Raw genomic sequence first — 14,491 nt, forward strand, 5'->3', positions numbered from 1 at the left:
GGTATATCACCTAAAAACAATGTCTTTTGAAAATCGAACCTATACAATGACAAAATTCCATTAACTAACTAAGCTTTACTTAGTTTACTATAGTTTTCGTTGACCCGGGTAACAGCACCTGACCGTTTAAGGGACAAAGGCTAGAAACTGTAATATTCATGAATGGCACAGCTGGCCTACAGAATACTAATTACTTTTATACAAAGGTATTTATTAATATTGGGTATTGATTACGACCCTTACCTTCCCTTGGGTTTTCAAATTACACAGTCAAGGAAGTTTATTTACTACCCATTTCGATTAAATTAAATTTCATGCTTAATCCAATTGTGGATTACGATATTAGTTCTAGAAAAAGATTCTTGATTTAACAGTGGTAGATCCCGCAACAACATTATTTGTTGGGCCTCGTCTGGTGAAATACCACGACCACACAGAAGATAACCGTGAAGTGGAAGCAATTCCGCGTTTCGTCTGATGATTGTGGTGTCGGAGGCCTAATTTTAGTACTCTTTTCCTTCCCACCCTTTTCTTATTAAGGAAAGATGGGGAGGGGAAGTGGGTTTGGCGGAAGAGGAAACGCATAGGAAGGAGAAATATCCTATTTGTATGCCTCCCCTTCTCCGTTAATTAAAGGTAGGCAACACATCTGCATTTGCGGATGTCTCGCTTTTTCGGCTAATTCAGGTAGCCGTTTGCTCGTTTGCCATCTTTTGATATAATAATAATAATAATATTTATTATTTTAGTTAATATTAAGAAAAATATATAAAATCAGAAAATAAGTAAATATGTGGAATAAAGGTTTAAAAGAATAATAAAAGATTTAAATAAAAAAAAAACTTATAAATACGACTGTTCTTAAAACGATTGTAAAATTTTATGTTACAATTTTTTTAGACCCTTTTTAATTATAATGTTTAAAATTAATCCAGCTATTTATAAATTAAAGCACATAAATTTTCAGAGAAAAATAAGCTGTGTTGTAGTGAAAAACCGCCGCGTAATGGAATCCTTGTAAAGTCATTGTACCAGGAGAACATAAATCGTACCGGATAACCTCCGAGGCTTCTCCTATCTTAAATTACTAGGACTTACCAAAGTGCTGTGTGGTTTAGTTTATCGGACGCTGCAACTAAGTATATTCGAGATATGAATCTATATATATAAAAGAAAGTCGTGTTAGTTACACTATTTATAACTCAAGATCGGTCGAACAGATTTAGTCGAAAATTGGTAGGCAGGTAGCTTAGAACCAGGAAACGGACATAGGATAATTTTTACCCCGTTTTCTATTTTTATACCGCGCGGACGGAGTCGCGGGTAAAAGCTAGTTTACGATAAAATTTAAGTAAATCTTGCTAATATTATAAATGCGAATGTTTAAATGGATGTCTGTTTGAAGGTATCTCCGGAACGGATCTTGATGAAATTTGACACAGACGTAGAACATAGTCTGGAAGAACACATAGACTACTTATTAATTTATTTTAAATGTCGGCCGGACGGAGCCGTTGGCGACAACTAGTTATTAATAAAACGTTTTTAATTGTACATTAGTTTAAAATTCTACTGATTAACTACTACAATAACGAGAGAAGAATGTTTATTATTAGGTATCTCCAGAATGGTTGCATGGATCTAGATGAAATTTAGTATAAATATAGAATACTGTCTGGAAGAACACGTAGACTTTTTACTAAGTTTTGCTTTCAATCGGTTCAGCAGTTTCAGAGCCTATTTAATGCATATAAATAAACAAATCTAATAAATAAAATTCTCGTGTCACAGTTTTCGTTCCCGTACTCCTCCGAAACGGCTTGACCGATTCTCATGAAATTTTGTGAGCAGTAGGTCTGAGAATCGGTCAACATCTATTTTTCATACCCCTATTAAGTTTTTTTTAAACTACGCGCGGACGGAGTTGCGGGCGACAGCTAGTCTTATTATAATAATGGTACAGAAATATTTCGTTGCAATTTAATTCGTCCTTAATTTAAATCTTTATGATTATATCATACTTATTATACAATAAAGGCGCGCGTCGCGATACAGATTCACTGTATTTTTGGATGTCAATAAATTATTTTCCATTTTTCATTATTCCCTAATCAAATTCAGTACACGATGACTCTTATGTATATGTACCAAAGTAACTAATTGACTTTTACTTCTTTGTGTTAAAATCTACCTCTTAAAAATATACACATTTAAAGAAGTTAATCTTATTTTTTGCTGAAGTAAAAAACCTATGCGTCCTTTTCCTATATGGTTGAAACTTTGAGAACCTCTCTTGAAAAGTTATCAATTTGTACATTAGCCCTTATTCGTAATAGTCATCGATTATGTCGTGTGATTGCCAATAAATTAATTCCGAGAAATTGAGCACAATCCGATGCAGTACAAGTGATGGATGTAGTGTCCAGTCGACTGAATAAAATTTATGCTCTTAAAGCAAAAGCCTAATAAATTTTGCATGTTTTTGGTCATTGTAAATAACGAAAAACTTTTTATAGTTATCGCCAGTGAAAATATATTAAACATACTATCGCCCGCGACTCCGTCTGCCCGAAATGAAAAATAATTAGTAGCTTATGTGTTCTTCCTATGTTCTACATTTGTGCCAAATTTCTAGATCCGTATAGCCGTTCTGGAGATACAAACATCAATCCATCCATCCATCCAAACTTTCGCGTTTATTATATAAGTAAGATGTACTAGTAAAATAATAATAAAATAATAAGTCTGTCTGTAACTCTTTAACGAACAGAAGCTCAAAGAGAATTCCCTCTTTATCAACTTCCACCCCTTTCCCTACGTAAGTTTGACATAGTATGTATCTCTATCAGCCTTCTTATTCAACATCCATACTTTCTTCAGTCTTCTCCTACATTTGTAACCATCCGTATTCTAATAAATACGAAGAATAAAAATTAAATGTTTCTAGGGGCTTAATTTTAGTCCTCTTTCCCTTCCCACCCTTTTATTATAAGGAAAGAATGAGAATGGGAAGTTGATTTGTCAGAGGAGGGAATACATAGGAATAGTACGTCCCCTCCGATTGGAAAGCAACTTATCTGAAATGAAATGTCTATGGGCAGCGGTCGCTTTCCTATTTTGGTGAATTCAGGTGGTCGCTCGCTCGTTTGACACATTATGATAAAAAAAAGTTCGTTCAAGCCTTATGAGCCTCACAAAGGAAACAATCCTAACCTAAATTCAAGCCAGAATTTAAGAAATATTCCATATTATTTTTTAAACGAAGTATTCAACTTGAGCAAGTTAAAAATTTCACGAAAGCTTAAGATGAAATGGGATCAAGTGGTCGTCGCTCACAGACTTCAGTGCGTACGAATACAAGAGGGTGCAATTTTAAATTTAAAGCTATATAAAGGCGTTTTATGTAACACTTGATACTTCATATAAGCAACCTATGAAAATACCTTTAAAATGAATGAAAATTTAGAAAGTAGACTACATTTTAATGGAATATAATAGCAGCTAAATAATTTACTATCTGTGCCCGCGACTTCTTCCGCGTAGATAGTGTTTTTAGGTAGTTTTTTTAAATTATTTAACCTAAAAAGAAGTGTCAAGCCTATCAAAAATGACGATATTTGCATACCATGTCCCTCTTATAACCCCTTATTACCCTTTTTTCGGTAAATTTATCAAAGTAGGCTTATATGAATCATACTAATATTATAAATCCGAATGTTTAGATGGATGGATGTTAATACGTAACTCCAAAACAGCTAAACATATCTTGCTGATTTGTCATAGAACATAGTCTGGAAGAATAATAAAGGATCGCGGGCGACAGCTAATTTTTAATAAAAAAAAAAAATAGTTATTCCATGCTCTTATAAACGTCGACTGAAGAAAAGAAATCAATGAAGATTTTCATCTCAAAGGTTGTCGCAGTTATATTGAGATATAAAACGTTCGCACACTTAAATGAAAGACAAAGGTCGAGTCCCAAAATTGACATAACTTAGCGAAGACCTTTTTGATCCCCTTACCTTACTTATTACACTTCTTCCTTTGAAGTACATATATCATTTTGTTATTGAAACGTAATTCATTCTTGTAAAGGATAATATTGTAATTATTTTGTATATTTATGCATGTTATTCCCTTTAAATTTTTATTATTTTTTAAATATAATCTTACTAATATTATAAATGCGAATATTTTGATTGATGGATATATGTTTATTTGAAAGTATCTAAAGAACGGCTCAACGCAACTTGATTAAATTTGGCACAAATGTAGAACAAAGTTTAAAAGAACACATAAGGTACTTATTAAGTTTTTTTTAATTCCACTCGGACAGACTCGCGGGCGATAGCTAGTAGTTTTATATTTTCAATATTATAGCGAGCAACCGGCCACTTGAAATAGCCAAAATAGGAAAGCCACCGCTGCCCATACTCATCAGTAATTGCAGATACGTTGCCTAATCAACAGAGGAGAAGACGAACATATACAAAATATTTTCCCTTCCTAGGCGTCCCTTTCTCAATCAAATCCAACTCCCTTTCACATCCTTTTCTTATATGATTAATTTTTACATAGTATGTAAATATGCATCGTATAATCTCAACTAAATAAAACCAGTGCTTTAAACTTTACCGTCTGTATTATATAAAAGCCTTTTTTATTTTTTTAAATTAAAAATATATATGGATTTAAAGAATTACCGAATAACCCAATTTCGAAATAAATCATTTTCTCTGTATATTTAATAATTTGTATCCTTTTGAACTCTGGCCAATAAATTGCTTTTGCAATTGACTGGGGAAAATCCAATTTCACATGGAAGCAATAAACTTTACCAATGTGTCCACGGTCGGCGGAAAATTATGAATAATTGTGGTATGTATAAGTTATACGTACTAGCGATCGACCGCGACTCCGTCCACGCGAAATTAAAAAAAAACTTAATAAGTAGACTATGTGTTCTTCCAGACTATGTTCTACATGTGCGCCAAATTTCATCAATATATAAATTATTTTTGTTTTAAATGTTTGCTAATAGAAACTTACTCTTAAGACATTCGAAAAATGTCCATATTAGTTAAGTACTCGTACATTTAATAGAAAACTATTTTGACTACATAGTTGTTAATTTAAAGTGTATGAGATAACGCTACGCCGTAGCACTTCATGGTAGTTCGTAGGCGTGCTACGAACAGCACTCAACCATCAAGCGGATGAAGAGTCTGTTGTAACCCAAATAGCTTTCCAAATTGAATACCAATGAACTTTAACATACGGACACAACTAGGGATTGCAATCCGGCGTCATTTTCAGTCCGGCCGGATACGACCGGATTCCCATCAATCCGGCCGGATCCGACCGGATCCGACCGGATTGATTAAATCAAGATGATTTTCGCTTTTTAGTACAAAATAAGTAAGTTAATCAAGTGTCACTGCACTTATATGTAGGTAGTTTATTAAAAATAATTCACAAATATATAAAATCGACTTTATTTCTTAACCAATGTTAAGACAAATAGACAACAAGAAAACAATTAAAATTTAGTAGTGTAGGTAACTAGTAATAATTTTACGACGTAACGAGTAGCTTAGTCTTTCTAGATTTCACTTTCACAGATAGATCAATTTATAAGTAACAATATTAATTATCAAGTAACTATAATATCTAATAGATACAATTAATCTTACGTTATTAACTGAAATGAAATCAAAATCATTATTAAAGTATTTGAGAATGCTAACAAACAAGTCTTATAGGTATTTATGATTATAACAGCTACCATCATGATTTGATGAATCTGTCGAACGAATGAATGACAAAAATTATCACAATAATGAGTTTAGAACTCTTTAGTTTAATCAACTTACGATAAATAAGTACCTACTCATGCAACAGCTATATTATTTTCCCACAAACTGCTAGCACCGGATCCGGTTTTCGGATCCGGTATATTGGTACCGGATCCGGTAACTATTAAATGATGCCGGATCCGCCGGATTACCGGATCCGTTTTTCCGGATTGCAATCCCTAGACACAACTTAGCGCTTAAGACTGTCAAGTTCGTCTACTTAATAATATATAACTTTGATAAATACAAAGGATGATCCAAACATCTATTATAATTAAAAAATATAGTGATACTGAAACTACTAATATGCAAAAGAGCATATTTAAATCGAAAATTTATCTGACTTAATTGAATTTTTCTTTCCTAGAGAAATTTTGTTCATACACCTTACATACGGAGTTTTTCTTAAAAATAATAAGCTCTTCAATTCCATAATATTAATGTTATTTTACATGGTTTTTTATTTATTTATCATCACAATTCACAAACCGTTGCCGTAGCTGTAACTTTCAGCAGCAGCGATATTGCATTCCTGAACTGAATTTCAATTGATTGACGCAGCATTTTGTAAACCAAATGGATTTCGAAATGATATAATGCTTTAAAGTTTTAAAGTTATTTAAAAATGAATGTACTAAAGATATCTGGAGTAATTTAATGGTTACAGAAACAATCACTGAACGTCGGTGACTTAAGGGTTAAACACTTGAATTGCAATATGCTGGTCCTGGGTTCAAATCTCACTATTTACCAATTTGTTTTCGATTGACATATTATAGGTATATTATACATATTACATATTATTTACCCGACGTCCTTACGTTGAAGAAAAGCCAGCAATTATTTGAGCCCCTCAGTGATGATACAATCCCTAATAGTTTCCGATTACTAAGGAAAACCCTTAATATAGATAATTCATATTTAATCAACGTTTTTTTTTTTTTTATTTTTTTTTTATAAAATCACATCTACAGACGCTTGGTCCGTACTCTTTTCTGCACAGGTTTTAGTTATCTTTTTGTTTTATTATTATTATTTAATCAACGTTAATGGACATCAATTCAATGTTTCAATTAGTCAATGTTTACATTTTATCCAATCACTTCAAAGTCAATCAACCCACACTGGGTCACTGACTATAGCCTAGTCACCTCTAACTTAGAGTAAGCTCCGAGCCCCTCAGTGGGGATGTATAGTGAGCATCATGATGATGACAATGATTATGAACTTACTAGCTTTTACCCGCGACTCCGTCCGCGCGGAATAAAAAAAATGTACACAAGATAAAAAGTTCCTATGTCCGTCTCCTAGTTCTAAGCTACCTCCCCATAAATTTTCAGCTAAATCAGTTCGACCAATCTTGAGTTATAAAAAGTGTAACTAACACGACTTTCTTTTATATACATAGATTAAAAAAACATTCACCAAAACCTTAAAAAAGATTAAATATTGTAATTTATTTAATGTTAACTTTAACATTATTAATACGAATGTATGAAAATAATTTTACTCTCTATAAACTTGCTTCAACGAAAATAATAAGGTACAAAGTATTACAAAATGAAATTTTTATTTAACGTACAATTTATTTTAAAGTAAGCTTTAACAATGAAATTCTATATGTAGTAGACGTTCGAGGAAATTGTTTCCTGAATGAAATTCTATCTACGAAGATCGGAAATGACTTGGAAAAGAACTGATGGTAATATAAAATGAAATTTTTCATTAAACTTTAAAATATTGCTTTGTAACTTTGCTCTATTATTTGACAAATAAAAGAAATAAATACATGCATGTATCTAATATATAAAATTCTCGTGTCGCGGTGTTTGTGGTTAAACTCCTCCGAAATGGCTTGACCGATTCTCATGAAATTTTGTGAGCATATTGAGTAGGTCTGAGAATCGGCCAACATCTATTTTTCATACCCCTGTTAAGTTTTTTTTAACTGCGCGCGGACGGAGTCGCGGGCGACAGCTAGTATTACTATAAATGCAAAAGTTTCAATGAACGAATCTCCTAGAAACTAAAAGTATTAATAAGAAACTCTAGGATTAGTTAACACGTTAAATGTCACCAACTCATTTTACAATTCACTTTAATAACACAAATTTACAGTATCACTAGCTGTCGCCCGCGACTCCGTCCGCGCGCAGTTAATAAATGAGGGGGGGGGGGGGTATGAAAAATAGATGTTGGCCGATTCTCAGACCTACTCAATATGCTCACAAAATTTCATGAGAATCGGTCAAGCCGTTTTGGAGGAGTACGGGAACGAAAACTGTGACACGAGAATTTTATATAGATATAGATTAAACGTGTTAAGTTCAAAATTCGTAGATCATTTTACAGCTTACAAAATACCCTGAAATACCATTTCGAAATAACTCAATATGAAATCCCGATACACAGGTCTAATTGCTCGAAATTCCTACCTCCATTTCCGACGAAATACGTGGTATATTGCACGGAAACCTGCAATAAGATTTTCAATATATGCACAGTTCAACGCAGACAAAGCTCTAATACGAATTTAGGTTACGTTACGTTCGGAATATTTCAACGAAAGAAACACGACAATATAACTTGCAGAGCTTTTTACAGAATAAATAAAATATGTTATATAATCTTAATAATATTATAAATGCGAAAGTTTAGATGTATGGATGTTTGTTTGAAGGTATCTCCGGGACAGCTTAATGGATCTTGATGAAATTTGGCACAGATGTAGAACATAGTCTGGAAGAACATATAGACTACTTATTAAGTTTTTTTGTGCCAAAATTCATCACGATCCCATGAGCCGTTACGATACCTTCAATCAAACATCCATCCATGAAAACTTTTTCATTTATTATATTAGGAAGAAGCATGTAACATTGAATAATAACTTCATATCGTATTATCAAGTGTAGATTTTTCTCACTAAATATACATTTAAGGAATACATAGTATCAGTAAGTAAGCCATTCATCTATCAGCGTTCTTACGTGTTATATGTATGTACAAACAGCAGGCTTTGATGTAACAAGGTCAAGTGGCCGCAGCCCACTCCACTTCTGTTTTTCGACGACTTCCAACACGTTTTCATTAAAGTTTTTTTTATTCTTCTAACATTTTCCCGACCTGTACATTTTCAGTACGGAAAATGGTTTATTTTTAGAAAAATAAATGACAGTTTTGTATACACAGCGAAGATTTCGGTTATGAATTTTCATAAACTATAAGTTCCAAATAATAATGTGAGCAAAAATAACTTCGATTTTTCCAAAATCGTTAAACTGTACTTTTTTAATTACTAATAATTATGATTACCATACAATAATCAATACTTTTTTTTTATTGTATTCAAAAAAAAATATTGTTAAGAGTCTATAAAATAAAAAAATTTTGTCTTACAAATTAAGACAAATTTTAATTATATTTTCCGAAGCTCCAGCGACTGGAAACAATGAGAGTTTGACTTACGAAAGCAATGTCTTAGATGGATTCACAATTTATCTTTATAATTAAAAAAGAAACTGAGCAATTTTTAACGAAAAATAAAATCAAAAGGAGTGTAAAAAAATTATAAATAGAAAGATATCACGAACGAAGTAAATAAAACTACGCATAAATTCATTACTACAATAATTTCCATCACACATTATTGAAAATTGTTACTATAATTATAATAAAAATAGAGGCCTAATTTTAGTCCTCTTTCCCTTCCCACCCTTTTATTATTAAGAAAGGATGGGAAGGGGAAGTGAATTTGGGACGCTTAACATGGAGAAATATACTTTTTCCGAGCGTCCCCTTCTCCGTTGATTAAAGGTTGGCAACGCATCTGCATTTGCGGATGTTTATGGGCAACGGTAGCCACGATATTGCTGTGAATCCAGGTGGCCGTTTACTCGGTTACTACCTTTTGATAAAAAAAACCAACAACATTTGAAAATTAAATACAACGCCATCTAGTTACTTTTGTAAAAAATAAGTACTAAGAATGTTTTTAAACTATTATTTAGTAGCCTATGTGTTCTTCCAGACTATTCACATCTATACCAGATTTCATCGAGAACCGTTGAGCTGTTCACCTTCAAACAAACATCCATTCATCTAAAAATTCGCATTTATAATATAAGTAGTTACGTATTAAATACGTAACTTTCGCCTATTTCATAGCGTAATATTTGAACTAAAATTTAAATAGGTATTTTTGTAGTTTAGAAATTGCTTTTAAAGTTTAATTAGTTTATATGAAATGTAACGTAAGTAAATTTCATTAATTAAATCTTTTTCATAATGAGACGAGAAGCAATAACTTACTTGCGCTACAACATTCACTTGACCTATTTCATATCTAGCGAATAACGAAGAGAATTGTAAACTCTCAACTAATGTTATCCATAAAAAAACCTATGCCATAGAGAAAAATTGTGACGCACAAACAAAAACTTCTAAATTAAATAAGACAAAAAAGTCGCATAAAAAAGGAAGCATAGAAAATAATGCTCTAGTGTAACTAGAAGTCGAGTACAATTATTGTGTCTTTATGTACCTAACTAACCTTTGTTAATACTAAAGTATTTCTTTATAAAAAAAAAATAATCTATATATATAAAAGAAAGTCGTGTTAGTTACACCATTTATAACTCAAGAACGGCTGAATCGATTTTACTGAAAATTGGTGGGCAGATAGCTTAGAACCAGGAAACGGACATAGGATAATTTTTACCCCGTTTTCTATTTTTTATTCCGCGCGGACGGAGTCGCGGGTAAAAGCTAGTTTAGTATAAAGATATACTTTATACTAAAGTATTTTTTTTCGACCAACATCTTAAGAAGATCTCGCTAAACAGTTGGATTAAGGGCCTGATACAAAAGGCAGTTATTTTAGAAACCGCGCTCATAGTTAGGAGGTTCCTGTCTCTGTAGCCCTCACCACTGGTTGTTTGAGTAATGGGATTCCGCAGCCGGTGGTATTTTTATATAATATATTTTGTTATTTTTTTTATAAAATGTATTATATAGATAATAAGTGAATAAATGAATATGACATGAATTTACTGCAAATACATTGACAAACCAACTGACCCGAAGACATTCAACATTCCATGATAGTTAATAACAAAGAAATTTTCCACCTAATTAGGTTCCCGGGAACCTCCCCGGGGAAAACGACTCACTTAGCTCACGCTTATAGCAATAGAATTTAATTTCAATACACTTTGTTATAGTTTATGACCTCATTCTTTTTTCTAAATACAACGTTCCCAAGAAAATTAAATAAGAAAATATTTTTACTAACTGTATACGTGAATAAGTTCGCGGCCAAAAGCCAGTAGACAATTTTGATATCAATTTAAAAATGTCTGCAATGTTACTTTAAACGTGAATTTATTCAAAGGTGACAAAGAAAACAAACAACACTAAAATATTTAGTAACATTATTTTCATCTATCTATCTATATATATAAAAGAAAGTCGTGTTAGTTACACCATTTATAACTCAAGAACGGCTGAATCGATTTCACTGAAAATTGGTGGGCAGGTAGCTTAGAACCAGGAAAAGGACATAGGATATTTTTTATTCCGCGCGGACGGAGTCGCGGGTAAAAGCTAGTTTAATATTAAAGTCCATTACGAAGCGACTCTTTTTTCGTTGTTTACTGTAAGTAGTAAACAACGAAAAGTATCAAGTTGTGTGAGTGTTGATTCTTTCTCACAGTTTTTTTATATAGAAAGGATGGGAAGAGAAAGTGGATTTGACGGAGGAGGGACGCTTGAGAAGAGGATATATCCTCTATCTGTGTATCCCCTTCTCTGTCGATTAAAGATAGGCAACGCGTCTGCAGTTGCAGATGTGTATGGGCAGCGGTCGCTTCGCTATTTAGGCGGATTCAGGTTACCTCTTGCTCGTTTGCCACCTTATGATATAAAAAAGCGGTCACTTCGGAATTTTGACGAATCTCGTTTGCCTCCTTTTTTTAGAAAGGTTTAAGTATTTTGCTTTAATATTGTTTTTAATTCGATCTAACAGACTTACCCTTACCATTATCCTTTTGACCTTGACCCTTTTATAATCCATTATAAAGGGTTAGAAATTTATTTACATTTAGAAACACAACACTTCGATGTTGTGACTTTCAACTAGGACACTGGTTTTAATATATTGTTGTCTCTGTTTCGCCAGAGAGAATGAAAGGGGTGGCAATAGGCAGCGTTTCACAACGCTACTATCCTATTTATTATTAATACAAAATTTAATGAGCACAAGTCAACAGTTGAATATATAAATATTTAATTAATTAATTTAAATCCAATCATTGCTTATTACAACTAGTGCAGATTTGGATTTCGGTAAATAATACAACGACTTGCTATCGCCCCCGAATACGTTCGCGTGGAAATAAAAAAATGCACCTATGCGCGATCAAAGACTGTAATCTATATCTGAACAAATTTTCAACCAGATTCCTAAAGTTACTGGAGTTATAACCAAACAAGGATCTCTGCCGATGAAAGAGACGCAGCTATCATGTTTAGTTCTGTCAGAGAATATGCGAAAAATACATGGACGTAGAAAATGTCATAAAATAATTTAAAAAAAAAACAGGGCTTGATAGTAACAATACAGAAAGGACCTTGTTACAATTTATTGACATTCCCAGGAGGACGCTAGTGAGCTATCATAACCTCACTTCTGTCCACCGGGTAAGATATCCTTGTTTATACGTGTTAACAAACAGTCATACAAAATGTTCCCTTTATGATATTAATTTTGATTTTCTTTATCTTGTGTATTGCATAAAAACAAGACGAATGCTTGGTAATGAGAAGCAAAACAACCACGAAAAGCTATGATACAGAAAGGCGGCTGTGAAAAAAGAATAGCAAAAATTCGCTGACAAAAAGAACGTTGTAAGGTTTTAGTTGATACGAGTCGTTAGGATAATGAGAATACGTGGTATGTATTCTGATAGTATATGCTAAAGTGTAAACATTAATTTTTTATTTGCAGATCAATATAACATAAAATTTTACGGTATTTTCAAGAGTAGTAGTAATAAAATAAATATTGAATATATTTTACTATAGATTATGTAAAAAAACTCAGAGCTATGATTGAAAGCATGTAACTGCTTAAATGAACATAGAACGACTGTCAGTGCGACAGTTTATTAATTAATTAGATTAATTTCAAGTGGGAGAAAAACTGAAAGCTTTGAAATGGTGGCGCTAGCGTCGAGTGTGGGCTGTTATCTGTCACCTGTCAAATTTGTTATACGTCATTCTAGCGATATAAAAAATTTAAATGTATTTCTTTTTTTTCATTTTCTTTATTATAAATAATTTATGGACAGTCTTAAAAAATTACTACAGTCCACAGAATACTTACTTTGTGCAAAAAATAAATTGTATTTTTTATCTGTGGTATATTTAACGCTATTTCCACTCTTGATCATGGTGACATCTATAGTCAGCAAAAAGCAATTTTTCTTCTCATTGGAAAGTGTTGAATCATTAGAGTAATGTGACCTTATATAAAAAGTGTCATCATAACAGATGGTATGAGAAAATGAAAGCTATAAAGTGCATTGACGCATGTATGTGTAAGGCACGTCGCACATTAAAAGCGATGTTTAGCTTGGGTTTCCAGTGACGAAACAGGTGCACAAACACAGTTTTATACAGGTGTGGTAGTACCCCTTTCAGCACATACCCGCCGCCACGCTCGCTCTCGTACTGCATCCTTAAACACTTAGTGCACCGACATTTTGTCTTAATATTTGCCAAATATTTTTTACATTATAAAACTTCGTATTCGAGAATTTTCAATCGTTTTCTAAATGTCTTAATTTCACGAAAGAGGCAGCCTACAAGTTTTAATTAAGAGAACTTAAATAACGTTTCATAAACAACAAAAAATGCAAGTGCAGAGCCTACGTTCAACTCTCACTTACGCTCAAAAATCTGAAGGAGACGCTTCTCTCTTATAGAGGTTTCTATTCCTCTCTTACAGAGATGGGTAAAACTTCGTGACATGACGATAACTCGCATAGAGAGATTTCTCGCTTAAACATTAATAGCATTGTTATCGCATGCTATACACAAAGGTCTTTATTAATAGGGATCGTGTTACGTAATTAATGTTAGTCAATCGTTAGTGTGCGTACGCCATTACATACATGGGAAATTAGAAAGACGTTAATTTAATGTACAAATGTGTATAATTGATTAACCGTAAGTGTTTAATCGGTTGGTTTCTGAGACCAAAATCCTTATAAAACAGAGACAAGAACATGTTTTATACTGATTGAATTTGGTCTCAGAAACCAACGATAAATATACGTGACAAGATCTAGTTAGTCGTAAAATATAATAAGTTCAATATTATCAACTTTTTTATTTAAATTAAGTAAGTTCCTTAAGGATAAGGAATATAGACAACTACTTGAGTATACTTGCATATATAGAAATTACAAAATATGTCAACGATTAGTATGCTAATTACTGTCTCACATAATTCTGGTTAAAAGAAGCACCCTAGAAATCTCGCCCAAGGCACTAGAACCGTTGCTGTATATTTATTTTGCTATAATAATTTTCTCATTAGATTGTAAGCGTCAAATGACCCTTCATTGATAGGA

The 14,491-nt window shown here is 32.7% G+C and overlaps 1 protein-coding gene across 1 annotated transcript in view; it reads right to left on the reverse strand.

Moving 5' to 3' along the window:
* Positions 1-14,491, reverse strand: part of LOC106717941 — a 67,692-nt gene that overhangs the window by 33,708 nt on the left and 19,493 nt on the right. The window lies entirely within an intron of this gene.

Source organism: Papilio machaon, chromosome 26 (assembly GCF_912999745.1).
Source record: "Papilio machaon chromosome 26, ilPapMach1.1, whole genome shotgun sequence".
NCBI classification, from domain to species: Eukaryota; Metazoa; Arthropoda; class Insecta; order Lepidoptera; family Papilionidae; genus Papilio; species Papilio machaon.